The sequence below is a fragment of the Alosa alosa genome, chromosome 8, assembly GCF_017589495.1.
Source record: "Alosa alosa isolate M-15738 ecotype Scorff River chromosome 8, AALO_Geno_1.1, whole genome shotgun sequence".
NCBI classification, from domain to species: domain Eukaryota; kingdom Metazoa; phylum Chordata; class Actinopteri; order Clupeiformes; family Clupeidae; genus Alosa; species Alosa alosa.
In genome coordinates this window covers 18652004-18669503 of record NC_063196.1, presented here as the reverse complement: position 1 = coordinate 18669503, position 17500 = coordinate 18652004, and the positions used below count along the sequence as shown (strand labels likewise).

The window sequence follows — 17500 nt, the reverse complement described above, 5'->3', positions numbered from 1 at the left end:
GTTAATGTTATTAAAGAATAACAACAGTTAACTAACTGTTAGTAATGAATTGTTAACTGCTTATTATGCACTGTTAATACATAATAAGCACATGTTATTCTAAAGCGTTACCCAATATCCATAGTTTGGAAACTTTGAGTGTCTGAAAAGTGTAAAAACACCTCCACCCTTGTTGCCTATGTCAAAAACGATTTCTTAATCTTTGCTTTTCTTGATGCTTTCCCTGACCTGTCATGTCATTCTATTGTCTACCTTAAGAGAAATTTGTCTTGGAAATAATCTATAATAGTACAGGCAACACAGTACCCCACTAGGTGTCATAGGCATGGGTAGTTGAGTAACAGTAGGCAAAATTAACAAACAAAAGAATATAAGGTACAAACAAACAGACAAACCATGGATGGCCCTCTCACAGCCTGAACTAATACAAAAAACAAATAACTCAAGGGAAACATTGCTCAGACACTAAACCATGTGCATTTGCTCTCTTTAAAAGCAACAGATTATCCACAGCCAACAGGCTGGGCGTGCGAGAGAAGCAATGAAGTCTTAGAAGTAACAATAAAGCCATGTTCTTCCAACAACAACAACCACAAACACCCATGCGGCAAAAATATAAAATGACCGGCTGTGTTCTCCCAGAGAGGAAGCTACGTATATGATCACCACCCACGGGTGGGCGTGTGCGCCAGCACTGCAGGTCAGCCTTTCTGCATACACACCTGGCTTTAAAGTTCACCATCCTGGTAGCATACCTATCTACTGCCAAGGCCTGAAGGGGACGGGTAGATTCACATTGTCCCCGGAGCAACTTGGGGTTAAGTGCCTTGCTCAAGGGCATAACAGTGAAAGCCGGGAATTGAACCGACAACTTTCAGGCTACTGCACGCTAGCCCAGCTCCTTAACCACTACACTACCACTGCCCACTAGAAAAAGACTAGAGTGCCAGGTGGTAATATGGGTACAGTGTCAGTGTAACGATCCTGCATTAGCATAGCATAGCATCCTAGCATAGACAGAAGTCAGGTACTCTTGATGTTGCACCGCCCAATCAGTCCACTGTCCCTGTGGTCACCTCCAGTATTTCCAAGTAGGTGGTCAAATTGGTAACTGTGGCTTCTGACCGAACATCAGCTCATATGGGGAGTGCTGTGTGGACTGTTACACGGTGGTATTATAGGCAAACAGGAGCTGAGGGAGCAACTGGGGCCATTTACGCTTCTTTTCAGGGGGTAAGGTCCTGAGCAAGTCATGAAGTGTCCTGTTGAAACGTTCACATTGACCATTCCCCTCTGGATGAAATGTGATGGTTCTAGTCTTTGTTATGATGTAGGTGTCACACAGGTGCTTTAACAGCTCCCCCTCAAAGCTGCGCCCCTGATCAGAGTGGATTCTCCTTGGCACGCCATACACATAGAACCATCTCTCAGTTAGAATCTTAGCTACGGTGGAAGCTCTCTGATCAGGGGTGGGAAAGGCCTGGGTAAACTTTGAGAAAACATTTGTGACTACCAGAACATTCTCTTGTCCTGTGCTAGCCCAATCCAAGAGAGTAAAGTCAATGGAGATTATCTACAAAGGCTTAGTGGTTAACATATTTCCCAAGAAGGTTCTGGCTTGGGTTGTCTTGCTTTAGCAAGCACAGTGCTCACACTCAGAAAACCACTTTTGCACCTCATGCCACATCTGGGGCCAGTAGCACCTCTGTTATATCAAATCTGTGGTCCTGTCCACCCCCAGATGGCCGTAGTTGTTGTGTAGGCTAGTGAGCACTTCAACTCGCAACACCTTTGGCAGTAAAAGCTGCAGCTCTGGATCCCTGGAAGGAGGAGCCTGGATCGCTCGGTACAAGGTCCTATCCACTTCCTGTATCTGGGACCACTGCTTTATCAACTGCGGACTTTCCTTGGTTCACTCCACTTGTCTTAACGGGTATGTGGTCGTCCCTGTCACCAAAACCACAGGTATCTGGAAATACAGGGGATCAGTCCTTGCAGGACTTTCAGGTCTCTTTGGTTCAACCAGGGATGGTGTCCACCATACAAAGATTCTGTCATCCAAGAGTCTTGGATAGGTGCCCTCGAGGCTTGCATGTTGGCTATGGCAAATGGCAGGGGGACGCCCAGGCGCGGTGACACAGATAAAAGTGTTAGTGGGGCTTGTGGGAAGCCTAGAAAGGGTATCGGCATTGCGATTAGCTGTCCCAGGACAATATTTGATGTTGTAATAAAGAGTGCAAGCTGAGAAACCCAGATATGTTCTAGAGCGCCCAGTTTCGCTGACTGCAGGTATTGGAGGGGATTGTTGTCAGTGTACACGGTGAACGTGTTGCCCAGGAGATACAGTACTTGCCATTTTTTTCTGTGATTGCCCACTTGACTGTAAGGAGTTTGAGTTTCATGGCACTATAATTTGACATGTTCCTCTCACTTGGCCACAAACCCCGGCTAGCAAAGGCTATTGGTCGCTGTAACCCATCCTTCTCCTGTGACAGAACTGCCCCTAATCCTGCATGGCATGCATCCGTCTCTAAGATAAAGGGACAACTGAAATCGGCATAACCTAGGACTGGTGCTTGAACAAGCCATTCTTTTAAGGCTCTGAATCAAGAAAAAGTTCTGAAGGCAAACCTGAATGTGACTACATTCAATGTTAACTATCCAATATTCAGATGTCTGTAATTGAAATGTATGCAAATTAGTGCATAATTAATGAGATATTGTTAAATTACATGCATAAACATATATTTTCAGAAAACTTGTAATGCAAAAAAATATTGTCTCTACATAAATAATCAACTGGTAAAGTTTCATAAGAATATCAAATTATATATATATACATTTTTACCCTATTCACCCGTTCTATGGTGCCTATGGAGGCCAGTTTTAGGCCGCAAATGCTAATTAGCAGGTTTAAATTAGCAGGTTTAAAACTAAAATTTCAGCTAAATAAATATGATATTCAGAATCAGCACCCACAAATTAGGCAGAATACCCTCTTTACCAGTGTTTTCTCACATTTGACCCCCAAGAGATAGTAGTCCCAGTCTTAATTATGCATTATATAAATGATGATGTCATCTAACTGTGAAAATGGATCGTGAAAATTTGAAGACAAAAAAATCTTGTTCCTTAGACTCTATACTAGAAAAATATGCAAAAAAACAAACAATTTTTACAAGAAAATCCAGCGGAATTACACAAGACACCGTACTAGTATATGTGGCAAACTCGACACAATCTCATGTACACACAATCTCTCACACACACACACACACACACACACACACACACACATTGATTAATCAGCCAGACGCCTATGCAGCTGTTTCCATGGTGCCCTCTGTGCTGAAAGTCTGACCACCCAAAAGACCCAGCAGTGTGGAGGTATTTGAGTCACATGCACTAGAACTACAACACACACACACACACACACACACACACACACACACACACACACACACACACACGCACACATACACACACACGCACACACACACACACACGCACACACACACACACACACACACACTAGAGCTAGAACAGACACACACTCTAGAACTAGAGCACACACACACACACACACACACACACACACACACACACAGACACGCTACAACTAGAACACACACACACACACACACACACACACACACACACACACACACACACACACACATACACACACACTAGAGTATTTATTAGTGAGATCCTTGAGCATTTTTTTTTAAAACAGTGGTGGGGGATTAGGATGACTTGAGGTGTAACCTTTTTTTATTTTCTTATTGATTCAAGTTTGAACAAGGCAGACTTTTTGAATGCTTTTGCAAATATGGTCTTGTTCTGCCTTTTGCTAATGTTTAGGCCATGAACATCCGGAAAGTTCTGAAACGCCTTGAGAAGCCATCCGGACTGTACCCCAACTACCTAAACCCCAACAGTGGCAACTGGGGTCAACGTAAGTAGCATGCTAACATGGTAACACACACACACACACACACACACACACACACACACACAGTCAGAGACAAACACAAACACACACTACTGCCATATTGGCATTACAAACTAACCCCATGCATTTCTATGGAGGATTCTTTGAGCGCGGTGTCTCTGCTGTCATCCTGTGCTGTTTAACTCACACCCCTGCCTGCTCAGTGGCAAAGCTCTGCTCCTGACTCTTTTCCCTTCTCTCATTATTCAGTCCAGGTTATATCAGGGTGACAGTCTTGGCATTTAGCATTTTCATTTACATTCACATTTACTGTATATTGACCCTAATATTAGATTTTCATTTACATTCACATTTACATTGACCCTGACATTAGATTTTCATATGAATTTACATTTATTCATTTGGCAGGCCATTTCAGCCCAAACTAAATCCAGTCAGTAAGCTGAGCCCACCTCTGCTGGAGCAGCTGTAGGCAGCAGCTCTCAGCCCTCCACTGAAGAGGTCACACAGGCCGACATAACAGTGCTTTTACATAACTTTCTTTCTTTCAATCTATCTTTCTTTCAATCTTTCTTTCTTTCTTTCTTTCTTTCTTTCTTTCTGTCTGTCTGTCTGTCTGTCTGTCTTTCTTTCTTATCATTCTTTCCAGCCTTGTTAATAACAGGCTGTAATTACTTCTCCATTATAAATGCTCACAGTCCCCTCTCACAGTCTTGCCCGACGTTTTTTTTAGTCTTTTTATTTTTTTACGTCAAATCACCCATGAGGCGGTTTTGAGGGAGGGCAGCAGGTGAACCATGTAATCATGTAATGGGAGCACTAATGCAGAAGTGGCTGGACCGCAGGGGAGGGACAGGTCAGACGTGTGGGAGGCTGTCAGTGTATGGGCCTCTGGGTGGAGGTGAGGGGTAGGGGTTGGGGTAGGGGAGGTGGGGGCTGTTAGATAAGCACTATGCTGCAGTGGAGCTGGGTGAGAGACAGAGAGCGGCCCACATATGCTGTATTTTTATGGCATGGCTATTATGGCATGGCTGTTATGGCATGGCTGTTATGGCATGGCTATTATGGCATGGCTATTATGGCATGGCTGTTATGGCATGGCTGTTATGGCATGGCTATAATGGCATGGCTGTTATGGCATGGCTATTATGGCATGGCTGTTAGACAGACATATGGAAAGAAGGTGAGGAGAGCTTTGTAAGTGGGGGACTCAGTGTATGAGCCACTGTACTGCCTCCTAGCTTGATTTTTGTTTGTGCTTGTATGCATGCACTTGTGTGTGTGCGTGTGTGTGTGTGTGTGTTTGTGTGTGTGTGTGTGTGTGCATATGCGTGTGTGTGTGTGTGTGTGTACCAGTGTTGGGAACGTTACTTTAAAAAAGTAATTAGTTATAGTTATAGTAGAGCAGACAGGTGTTTGTAGGCTACATAACTTTCAAAATTTATTAGATAGATAGATACTTTTTTGATCCCAAAGGGGAAATTCAAGATATTGCACAGACCTATGGTTGACTCCAGTCTGTGTGTCATAGGTTTTTGTTGTGAGGCAGAAAGATCTAGCTTTTGCTGCTTGGAGGACTTTGCTCCGAGTCCTTCTTTGCTAGTGGATGGCGAGCTATCATCTGTGGTGGAGGTATCAGTGTTTTTGGCCACCAGCTTTAGATGCGTGTGTGAGATGCTTCATTAAATTAGAGCTGCTTACAACGGATGTCGATTAAAGTTTTAAGCTCCTGGACATAATGTACACATTACATGCACATTCTTGCCTTTGACCACAATGAATTTGAAGTAGTGCTTATATCTGCCAACTTTTCATCATCGGACTGCTCCTGACATCTGCTGTTTCGTCGAATCTCTTTTAGCTGTTGCGTGTGTGTGTGTGTGTGTGTGGCGCGTGTGCTGGCAAGTGTGTAAAAACACTGGCTCTGATTGGCTATCATGAAACATGACTCTGCCTTAGCCAATTATAATCGCCCACGTCGTTATTAACCCCACCTGTGAGCCAGGGGTGCGTTCGGATTACACAGTTTATTTAATCAATGCATAGTAACGCACCGCATTTAACATCCAGTAACGTTAACGCCGTTGTAACGATGGGAAAAGTAATTAGTTAGATTACCCCGTTACTGAAAAAATAACGTCGTTACCTAATGCCGTTCTTCTAAACGGCGTTATTCCAAACACTGGTGTGTACAGTATGTGTGTGTGTATTTTGGCCCATGTAAAAGGTCAGAGAAATGGTAGGACCTCTGGCTCTTCCTCCGGGCGCAGACTGTGGTCCTCCTGTAGAAGCTGAAAAGTGGGCACGATGTGGCGGCCCACTGACACGCCTGCTCTGTTAGTCTGTTTGTTTGTGTGTTTGTTTGTTTGTTTGTTTTATTGTCATCGCCAACGTCAATAAGGGAAACAGTTTAAGGTCAGCTCCCCTCCCAAACAGTGGAGAAGTGAATAGAAAAGAGGCGGGGTAGGAGAAAGAGAGAGGAAGGCAAGACGAGAGGGAGGGAGAAGATGATGAGACAGAAGAGCATAGAGGAAGCAGACCAAAATACAGAACTGCTATGGTGCACTTAGATAAGATCGACTACAAAACTGCTGCTTATGGATTGGCGTCAAATAGTGCTCTCACAACAACCACGTCGTTATATTAAATAGGCTAACATCACTAACATCAAGGTGGCCTTCAAGCTAGCAAAATAATGCTTTGAAAGCATCTGTTTTCCTGGAATGACAAAGGGGTAGCAAGAGAGCAACAGTACAGAGACTGACAGGTCCGATGGTAGGAAAACAGCGGGAAAAAAGTTCAAATATGTGAGAAACCTGGAAAAATGACATGTATGAGAGAGAGGATTGTTAGTGAATTGATAAATATAGAGATTGACACCTGCATAGACTATTCATGCCTCTACACAAGCAGATCATTATTAATTTAAGGTTAGTTGGAGTTGAAAGGCTTTTAGCGTCATTGCAACAAATGAACAGTTACAAAAGGTGTGTCAGCTCAGATACATCCCGACAGAAAAAGGCAAAAAAGTTATTATTTCTAAGTGTGAACTTGGTTGTGGAAAGCAAATAGCCTCATAAAGACAATGGTTACAAATGCTCCACATTAACTAAATGAGATTTTAGAGAAATTGCTTTGTCCAACAATGCCCCTTAGCTATTCTGAATTTACTGTAACCTACAGCCTTCTTGAGCATATTTCACACCTCTAACAGATATCTGATTTTGTTGGCTGACACAATTTATAATTATTCAATTGTCCCAGGCCCAAGACATCTTCTGCCACATTTAGCATTTTCTCAAAAATGCATTCTAGTTTACTTTGATTATGTCCTACAGGGAGATGGACAGAGAGAGAGAGAGAAAGAGAGAGAGAGAGAGAGAGAGAGAGAGAGAAAGAGAAAGAGACAGACAGAGAGAGAGAAGGCAATTAGAATAGCACTGTAAAGAGACTAAATCAACATCAACATCACTCCAGTGTAATGTAATCCATTTGAGGAATGCTTAGCAATAGGGGAATTTGATATGTTTGTGTTCCCTGTTTGTCAGGCTGGCGGATAGACACTAGACACTAAACACAGCTGATGGGGAATGACAACCAGCCCTCAGGGTATTGGGCAGCTCTGTGCCTTGGACAAACTGTGTCTTGTAAAGAAGCCACCTAGACCGACAGCACTATCTCTCATACAAAACACACACACAAAACACACACACACACACACACACACACACACACACACACACACATACACATACAAATCTACATACACAAACACACAAACACATACTCAAACACACACATACAAAACACAACACATACTGTACACATACACATACACATACACATACACATACACATACACATACACATACACATACACATGCACATGCACATGCACATGCACACATACACATTCACAAACAAAACACACACATACACATTCGCAAACACATTCGCAAAACACATACACATACACATACACATACACATACACATACACATACACATACACACATACTGTACACAAACACAAACACATACACATACACATGTATATACACACAAACATATTCACATATATGCATTGCACTCACATACACATGCATATGGATCCACACACAAGACTTGTGTGTGCTGATCTGTTTAATGTGTAGGCTGTGATGGCACGGTCATGATGGCTTGTGCTATAAGTGTGTTTATATATTCACAAACATTGGTGGACATTTCTTCGTTGTGAATTTAAGGAGTTGTGCTGTTGGGCATTTAGTTGATCAGCCACACAGTGGGTGGACAGTGGGTTGTAGGATTCTCTTTCTCCTAACAGGTGCAATCAGTGTTGCCCATTTGTTTTTAACACCACCACACCAAAACTCATAAATGCTGGCTCACAAGGGATAACTATGGTGATCAGTATAATGGCAATGTTGCTAAAATTTAGCTCATAAATGCAAAGAAGGCTCACAGAAGAGAATGGCTGTGTCTGGCCATCTAAGGTGATGGTGGCGGCTGCGCTGGGCATGCCGGCTAGCGCTGTCCTAGTAATTGCGGCTGACGGCTAATCTCTATCAGTCCAAACGAGCGCCGGCCGCTAATGAGGAGTAAATATGGATGAGGGAGCGCCGGCATCAGTGTGACTGCAAACACAACAGACACCTCACACTCATCCCTCACACTGAGCTCATTGGACACCAGGGGGAGAGAGGGAGAGATGGAGGGAGAGAGAGGGAGAGATGGAGGGAGAGAGAAATGAAGGGAGAGAGAAACGGAGGGGGAGAGAGGGAGAGATGGAGGGAGAGAGAAATGAAGGGAGAGAGAAACGGAGGGGGAGAGAGGGAGAGATGGAGGGAGAGAGAAATGGAGGGAGAGAGGGAGAGATTGAGGAAGAGAAAAATGGAGGGAGAGAGAGGGAGAGATGGAGGGAGAGAAAAATGGAGGGAGAGAGAGGGAGAAATGGAGGGAGAGAGGGAGAAATGGAGGGAGAGTGAGGGAGGGATGGAGGGAGAGAGAAATGGAGGGAGACAGAGGGAGAGAGAGATGGAGAGAGAGTTGGAGGGAGAGAGAGAGAAAGTGAGGAAAGAGGGAGGGGAAGTTTGATAGATATATATAGAGAGAAGGAGGATGAGGGAGAGAGACACACAGAGAGAAAAAGAGGGCAAGAGAGAGAGAAGGAAAGAAGAAAGAATAAGGGGAGAGTGAAAGAGAGAGATGCAAATATAATAGGAAGATAACAGGAGGGAGAGAGAGATAATATGTATTCATAAAAATAAGGATGGTTGTAGTGGTTACACACACACACACACACACACACACACACACACACACACACATCATCATCATCACATCGAATAACACACACACACACTAATGCACACATACACCGCATTACGCATCACATCATCGCAGGAGCCGGGCCCTGGCACAACGTAAATGACTTCCTCGTAATCTTACCTGTGCAGACATCTCTCATTCACAAGCCATCAAAAGGCCAAATCCCATTAGCCCTCCAGGTGTGTGTGTGTGTGTGTGTGTGTGTGTGTGTGTGTGTGTGTGTGTGTGTGTGTGTGTGTGTGTGTGTGTGTGTGTGTTTGTTAGTGTGTGTGTGTGTGTGTGTGTGTGTGTGTGTGTGTGTGTGTGTTGGTGTGTGTGTGTGCGTGTGTGTGTATACCCAAAGCTTGCCTATAACTGCGTTGAAGGCTAACACTGTTCGTATGCAGCAGTTGAAGACACCACCAGCCAGTCACACTTACATTCATTAACCAGCTTTAGGGATCCTGTAGATACCACACACAGATTAGGTGCTGGTATTGTCATGGAAACTGTATTTGTATGTTTATTGTGTGTGTGTGTGTGTGTGTGTGTGTGTGTGTGTGTGTGTGTGTGTTACAGATCATGTATCGGTGGGTGGACTGGGAGACAGCTTCTATGAGTATCTACTAAAGGCCTGGATCATGTCTGACAAATCAGACGAGGAGGGGAGGAAGCTCTACTATGAGGCTCTCCAGGTAATGCATACACACACACACACACACACACACACACACATACACGCTCGCACGGCACGCACGCACACACACACGCACGCACACAAAACACGCGCGCACACACACACACACTCACAGACACACACACACACACGCACACACACACACACGCACACACACACACGCACGCACACACACGCACACGCACACACAGACACACACACACACACACACACACACTGATCACATTGGTTTGAGCAGTGCTTGCTATCATAGAATATCATTCATTCTCAGACTATTCAGTCAGTCCCTCCAGTTCAGAGTGGGAATATCAAGAAAATACATGCGGTGAATCAAAACTGCATAATATTGTGTGATAAAGTATGATCAAAGGCTTTTTTATGAAGCACCTTGTTGAATCTCTGTTATTGGTCTGCCTTTTCATGTTGAAATTCTCTTAAGTCTATATATATCAAAGTGTTCCGATAGTGCTAAGATTTTAGTATTCATTTTCAAGTAATTATACAATAGTTATGATGTTCAATGGAACAAAACTATTCTACTAGTTTTTCAAACCAGTTCCGAGCAACATCAGAGACATTTTTGTTGAGTTTCCACTTCTACCTGCAATTGTGTTTGTTGTATGTCTTGTTTGTCTGGGTGTCACAGGTATGCTGGCGACAACGCCGCTCCATTCGGCATCTTTTGTCTTGTGTGTCATTTGTTATTTTGTACATTTGTTTGTGTATGTCTTGGTGTCATGGGTACGCTGGCGACTACGCCGCTCCGTCTGGCATCTTGGTAACACTTTACTTGACAGTATCGACATAAGAGTGACATGACACTGTCATGAACACATGACACTGTCATGACACATGAACTCTAACCCTAACCCTAACCTCTAACCCTAACCCTAACCATAACCCTAACTCTAACCCTAACTTGTTATGACAAAAAACACACAACACACACAACAGAAGCGTTATGTCATAAACATTTATGACTTGTTTATGACACGTTCATGATAGTGGCATGTCAATACTGTCAAATAAAGTGTATCCGGCATATTTTGTCTTTTGTGTCATTTGTTATTTTTGTAAATTTGTTTGTTTATGTCTTGGTGTCACGGGTTGCTATGTCGCTCTGTCTGGCATATTTTGTCTTTTGTGTCAATGTCTTGTGTGTGGAGCGCTTTGGGTTGCACTCTGTGCATGGATACATTTGCTATATAAATAAAAGTGACTTACTTACTTAACTCCCAGGCCATAGAGAAGAACCTGATCCGCAAGTCCAGCGGCGGTCTGACCTACATAGCGGAGTGGAAGGGCGGTCTGCTGGAGCACAAGATGGGCCACCTGACGTGCTTCGCCGGTGGCATGATCGCGCTGGGCGCCGACGGAGCTCCTGACCAGCAGACGGGTCACCACATGGAGCTGGCCGCCGAGATCACCCGCACCTGCCACGAGTCCTACGCACGCACCAGTCAGTTTTACACACACACACACACACACACACACACGCCGAGATCGCCCGCACCTGCCATGAGTCCTACGCATGCACCAGTCAGTTACACCCACACACACATACACACACAGACACAAATTCACATTTTTTCTCATTATCTTGCATTCTCTTGGTGTCTCAGTCATGCGTACCATCCCGCTTCTAGAACTGACCCTTGACTCTATGTGAGTAGTAGTTACTGCTGCACTAACTTGTCCTTGACTCTATGTGAGTAGTAGTTACTGCTGCACTAACTTGTCCTTGACTCTATGTGAGTAGTAGTTACTGCTGCACTAACTTGTCCTTGACTTTATGTGAGTAGTAGTTACTGCTGCACTGACATGTCCTTGACTCTATGTGAGTAGTACTTACTGTACTGCTGCACTAACATGTCCTGAGTCTATGTGAGTAGTAGTTACTGCTGCACTAACTTGTCCTTGACTCTATGTGAGTAGTAGTGACTGCTGCACTGACATGTCCTGACTCTATGTGAGTAGTAGTTATTGCTGCACTAACATGTCCTGACTCTATGTGAGTAGTAGTTACTGTTGCACTAGCATGTCCTTGCCGCACTGTGCTTTGATTGTTTCCCTTTTTTGTGAGTGGCTTTGGATAAAAGTGTCATCTAAATGACTAAATGTAAATGACTAAATGTAAATGAGATGTAAATAACTAAATGTAAAACATACTGGCCTTGATATTGTATAGTATAAGTATATGTATATATACTCTTTTCATCCCATGAGGGAAATTTGGCCTCTGCATTTATCCCAATCCATGAATTAGTGAAACACACTGAGCACACAGTAAACACACAGGGCCAGATGTACGTACATTTGCGAACGTAACGTTATCAGCGCCATGGACACACCGCAGATTGCGAGCGCTGTCAGACCCAAGTTTCCGTCGTATTTATCAATCGTTCAATCCTTAGTGTAAACTGCGCCTTTCTCTGCCCTTCTCCGCCCATAAACGCAATTTACGAACGTCCACAACTGAATGGCAGCGCCTACAAGCGCAGTTGAATGAAGTTAACTGATGACAACATTAAAAAGAATCAAACGTTTAGCGATCATGAAATAATACCATACATGATAAGATGTCAACAAGCAGGGAGATAATGAAGATCAGTAGTTCTACTCAAACTACTTGTGCACATAGGCTATGGGAGATTGGTCAAATCTAGCAAGTAGGAAAGTTTAAGTGAATGACGTGAAAGTGAAAGTAAGACATGCGAAAGGCCAACGAAAGTTAAGGTTGCTTTTGGTAGTACAAATACTTTCACCACAAAAACTGGTGTTTTAAATAGCGATTCTGTTGTCTTTGAAAGGTTGTCTTATTGACGCATTGAACTGCAATGTGGATTAACACCTGCTTTTACAAGGCGGAAGTATTTAGGCGCAGAATAGACGTACTACGTACACACTACTACTAGTCGGGGTTCAAACCGGCAACCCTCCGGTTACAAGTCTGAAGCGCTAACCAGTTCGCCACGGCTGCCCCAAACTGTACTCTTGTACTCTTATGCTTTAGACAGACCTCTTGAACCTTCACAATGCTGACTATGAATGATTGCTCATTGAGATGACCACTTGCAGCAAATCCTCCAACAATTGAATTTCAATTGATTTACAAAAGGAAATCAGTATTAGTACCCAACAGCCAGCCTTTTAGACAGTCAAGGCAAAGCTTCACTGTTCCATAATCCGCTCAGTAATGTAAGAAATCAAATACTAAACTCTGTAGATTTTTGTGGTATCTGACTAACCACAAATCCTCAGAATCTGACCTTCTCCTTTTCACAGTCATTCTACTGTATATTGTTGCTGAAGGCGAGGCTTTATACTTGTGCTATTGTGGATTTCATTAGCCCTTTTGAGGAATGAAGCTCTTGAACTGCTGCTCTTGGTTCACATTGTGAAGAGAAACTAGCACAAATATACCCAACGGAGCAACCACATAATAGGTGCCTATGCTCAAAAGTGTTCTCGCCGCAAAAGGGATTATATCAGATTTGTTATTTACTCCTCTTTTTTATTTTTGCCTCGTTACGTGAATTAGAAAAAGATCTGAACGGAAAGAACGGAATACTAACTTTTTAAAATCCTTACTAATATGAGCCAGTTCTTTTTCTCATTTTTCCCTCTATTATCTGGGGCTTGTTACTTATAGATGGAACGTTGTAAGGAAGGAAGGAAAGGATATTAAGTATGCTTTACTCCAAAGCCCTTTCTCTCCCTCCCCCCCCTCTCTCTTTCCCTCTCTCCCCCTTTTTCTCTCTCTTTCCCTCTCTCTCTCTCTCTCTCTTTCCCTCTCTCTCCTCCCCCCTCTCTCTCTTTCCTCTCTCTCTCTCTCTCTCCCTCCCCCCTCTCTCTCTCTCTCTCTCCCTTTTTCTCTCTCTTTCTCTCTCTCTCTCTCTCTCTCTCTCTCTCTCTCTCTCTCTCTCTCTCTCTCTCTCTCTCTCTGTCCCTCTCTCCAGATCTGAAGCTGGGTCCGGAGAATTCAGCTTTCGCTTTGAGGTGTGGGAGGAGCCATCGTAAAGCCAGCGTCAGAATGAAGTACTTCATCCTGCGGCGAGGAGGTCGCCAGAGACCTACATGTACATGTGGAGGTTCACCCACGACCCCAAATACAGGCAGTGGGGCTGGGAGGCTGTGCAGGTGCATGCATGCACACACAATCACACACACACACGCATGCACAGACAAGCACACACACACACACACACACACACACACACACACACACACACACACACACACACACACACACACAGTCAGTCATCACACAGAATTACAAATCTACAAACAAATCTAGACATACAGCTATGGAAGTGGAATATCCACAAAGGTCTGCATCCACAGAGAGAGAAAGAGAGAAGAGGGAAAGAGAGAAAAGAGAGAGAAGAGAGGGAAATAGAGAGAAGAGAGGGAAATAGAGAGAAGAGAGGGAAATAGAGAGAGATGATGATTCTGAGAATACAAATATTGTCAACCATTTCTAACAATGCACAGAGTTCTGCCAGGGAAAAGTGTTAGCTCACACCATCACACGTACAGTACACACACACATCCTCATACACACACACACATACACCCATTTGGGGCAGCTGTGGCCTACTGGTTAGTGCTTCGGATTTATAACCGGAGGGTTACCGGTTCGAACCCCGACCAGTAGGAACGGCTGAAGTGCCCTTGAGCAAGGCACCTAACCCCTCACTGCTCCACGAGCGCCGCTGTTGTTGCAGGCAGCTCACTGCGCCGGGATTAGTGTATGCTTCACCTCACTGTGTGTACACTGTGTGCTGAGTGTGTTTCACTAATTCACGGATTGGGATAAATGCAGAGACCAAATTTCCCTCACGGGATCAAAAGAGTATATATATACTTATACTGCTTTCACAGGGTTCACCGCAATGAATTTCTCTCTCTCTCTGTCTCTCTATCTCCATTCCTCCATCCCTCTCTCTCTTTCCATTCCTCCATCTCTCTATCTCCATTCCTTCATCCCTCTATCTCTCTCTCTCCATTCATCCATCTCTCTCTCTGTCTCTCTCTCCATTCTTCCACCTCTATCTCTCTGTTCCTCCATCTCACTCTCTCTCTATCCATTCCTCCATCTCTCTCTCTCTCTCTCTCTCTCTCTATCCATTCCTCCATATCTCTCTCTCTCCATCCCTCTCTCTCTCTCTCTCTCTCTCACCATCTCTCTCTCTCTCTCTCTCTCTCTCTCCATCTCTCTCTCTCTTCTCAATTAATTAAATTCAAGGTAGCTTTAATGGCATGACAAATATTTCTTTGCATTGCCAAAGCAGGACATCAAACAATACAATACAGAACATACGATAGATAAGACATTTTATACATATAATTATTGTGTGTGTGTGTGTGTGTGTGTGTGTGTGTGTGTGTGTGTGTGTGTGTGTGTGTGTGTGTCTGTGCTGAAAATGGTAGGTATTTCATGTGTATAGTGTGTATAGTGTCTAATCACTGTCCCTCGGCAGTACTTCCTGTTCTCCCAGGTTTCGGAACTCCGGGATTAGGTTGGTAAATTTATCGAAGTAGGTATCTCTAATAAATTCATATTTCTTACATTGAAGAAGAAAGTGCACCTCCGTCTCAACCTCACCTGTCGTACAGTGACCACAGACCCTTTGCTCTCTTGGCAACCATGACTTTCTTAGTCTGCCTTTTTCTATGGCTAGGCTGTGGTCACTGAGTCTGTATTTGGTCAAGATCTGTCTCTGCTTTATATCTCTGACAGTAGAGAGATATTCTTCTAATTCATATTTAGATTTTATGGACCGATAATATTCTAGTTTGTTTTGTTTTTTTGTTTCATTATGCCAATGTTCCAAATATTCTTTAGATTTCTGGATAATCTGTTTGAGATTTAGTCTAAAAGCAGAGCTTGGCTGAGAGAGTGTATTAGTATTTGTTAGAGGGGGATTGCTTAGTCTCAGCACAAGCTGACTCAGAGGACTCTTGTCGGGGTTCAGATCTTGAGTTTTTGCTGCGATGAAATGCAGTGTGTCTCTGGGACTTGTTTGGAGATGCATCCAGAAGTGCTCTCTTTTGTATGTTGATGGCCAATGGGAATCTGCCTAATTTAGCCCTACATGCATTGGTTGGTGTTTTCTTTTGGATTTTTTAAATTAATCGACAGAATTCTGCATGTAGGGATTCTACAGGATGCTTGTCCCATCAAGTGTAGCTGTGCACACTGAGTGGACCCCATACCTCACTTCCATATAGCGCAATAGGCTGGATAACACAGTCGAATATTTTGCACCAAACTTTAATTGGTATGTTTATGTTCCAGAAGTTTCTTTTTTATTGCATACAAGCTCTGTGAGCTTTTTTCTTTTAGAGCATTCACTGCCATGCTAAAGCATCCCGATGCAGTTATGATCAAGCCGAGGTAAGTGTAATTGCATCGTGTGATCTAGGCGGTGCTGCCTAGATTGAAAGGGTATCTGTGTTCCTGACATCTGGGCTTCTTTTGGAATATCATAATGTTTGTCTTTTTTAGATTTACTGTCAAGGCCCAGTGCTGACAGTATTTCTCTAGCAGGTCCAGATGCTGCTGTAGTCCCTGTGCAGTGGGAGATATCAGCACCAGGTCGTCTGCATAGAGGAGGAATTTAATTTATTTTTCTTTGAGGGTAAGGCCAGGAGCTGTAGACTGTTCCAACTGCACCACTAACTCATTGATGTAAATATTGAACAGTGTTGGACTGAGGCTACAGCCCTGCCTCACCCCTCTTTTTTGAGTGAAGTATTCTGTAATTTTGTCGCCAATTTTCACAGCATTTCTGTTTTCAGAGTACATTTCCTTAACTAATTGGTAAACTTTACCCCCTACACCGCTTTGTAAAAGTTTATAAAATAGTCCTTCATGCCAGATTGAATCAAATGCTTTTTTGAAATCAACAAAACAAGCAAATATTTTTCCTTTTTGTGTTTGGTTTACATGTTTAGTTATTAGGATGTGTAGGGTGTAAATGTGGTCCGTAGTGCGGTAATTTGAAAGAAATCCAATTTGACTTTTGCTGAGGACATCGTGCTCCTTAAGGAAGGCTACTATTCTTTCGTTGATGATGCTGCTAAACACCTTCCCCAGACTATTGTTCACACAGATGCCTCTAAAATTATTGGGGTCCAATTTATCTCCACTTTTGTAGATGGGTGTAATGTACCCTTGGCTCTAGATGTCAGGAAAACAGCCAGAAGTTAAAGTAAGATTGAACAATTTCAGTATAGCCCTTTGCAGTTCAGGGGTGCTGTGTTTAAGCATTTCTCCTCTGATGTGATCAGGGCCGCAGGATTTTTTTGTTTTGAGTTTTTTAATTTTGGATTCAAGTTCGAATTGTGTAATTGGGAAGTCAAGGGGGTTTTGGTTGTCTTTAATTGTCTTTTCAACGGATTGTAATTTTTCCATGGTTTTTTCATAATTCGAATGTAGATCTTGAGGTTGGATGTCTGTATACAAATTTTCAAAGTGCTTTTTCCAGATTTCACCATTTTGAATCGGTAAGTTCTGTGGTTTTGTTTTGCTCAGA

At 43.4% G+C, this 17500-nt stretch overlaps 1 pseudogene; it reads left to right on the top strand.

Annotated features, from left to right (window-relative positions):
- Positions 1 to 17500, top strand: part of LOC125299823 — a 147731-nt pseudogene that overhangs the window by 121515 nt on the left and 8716 nt on the right.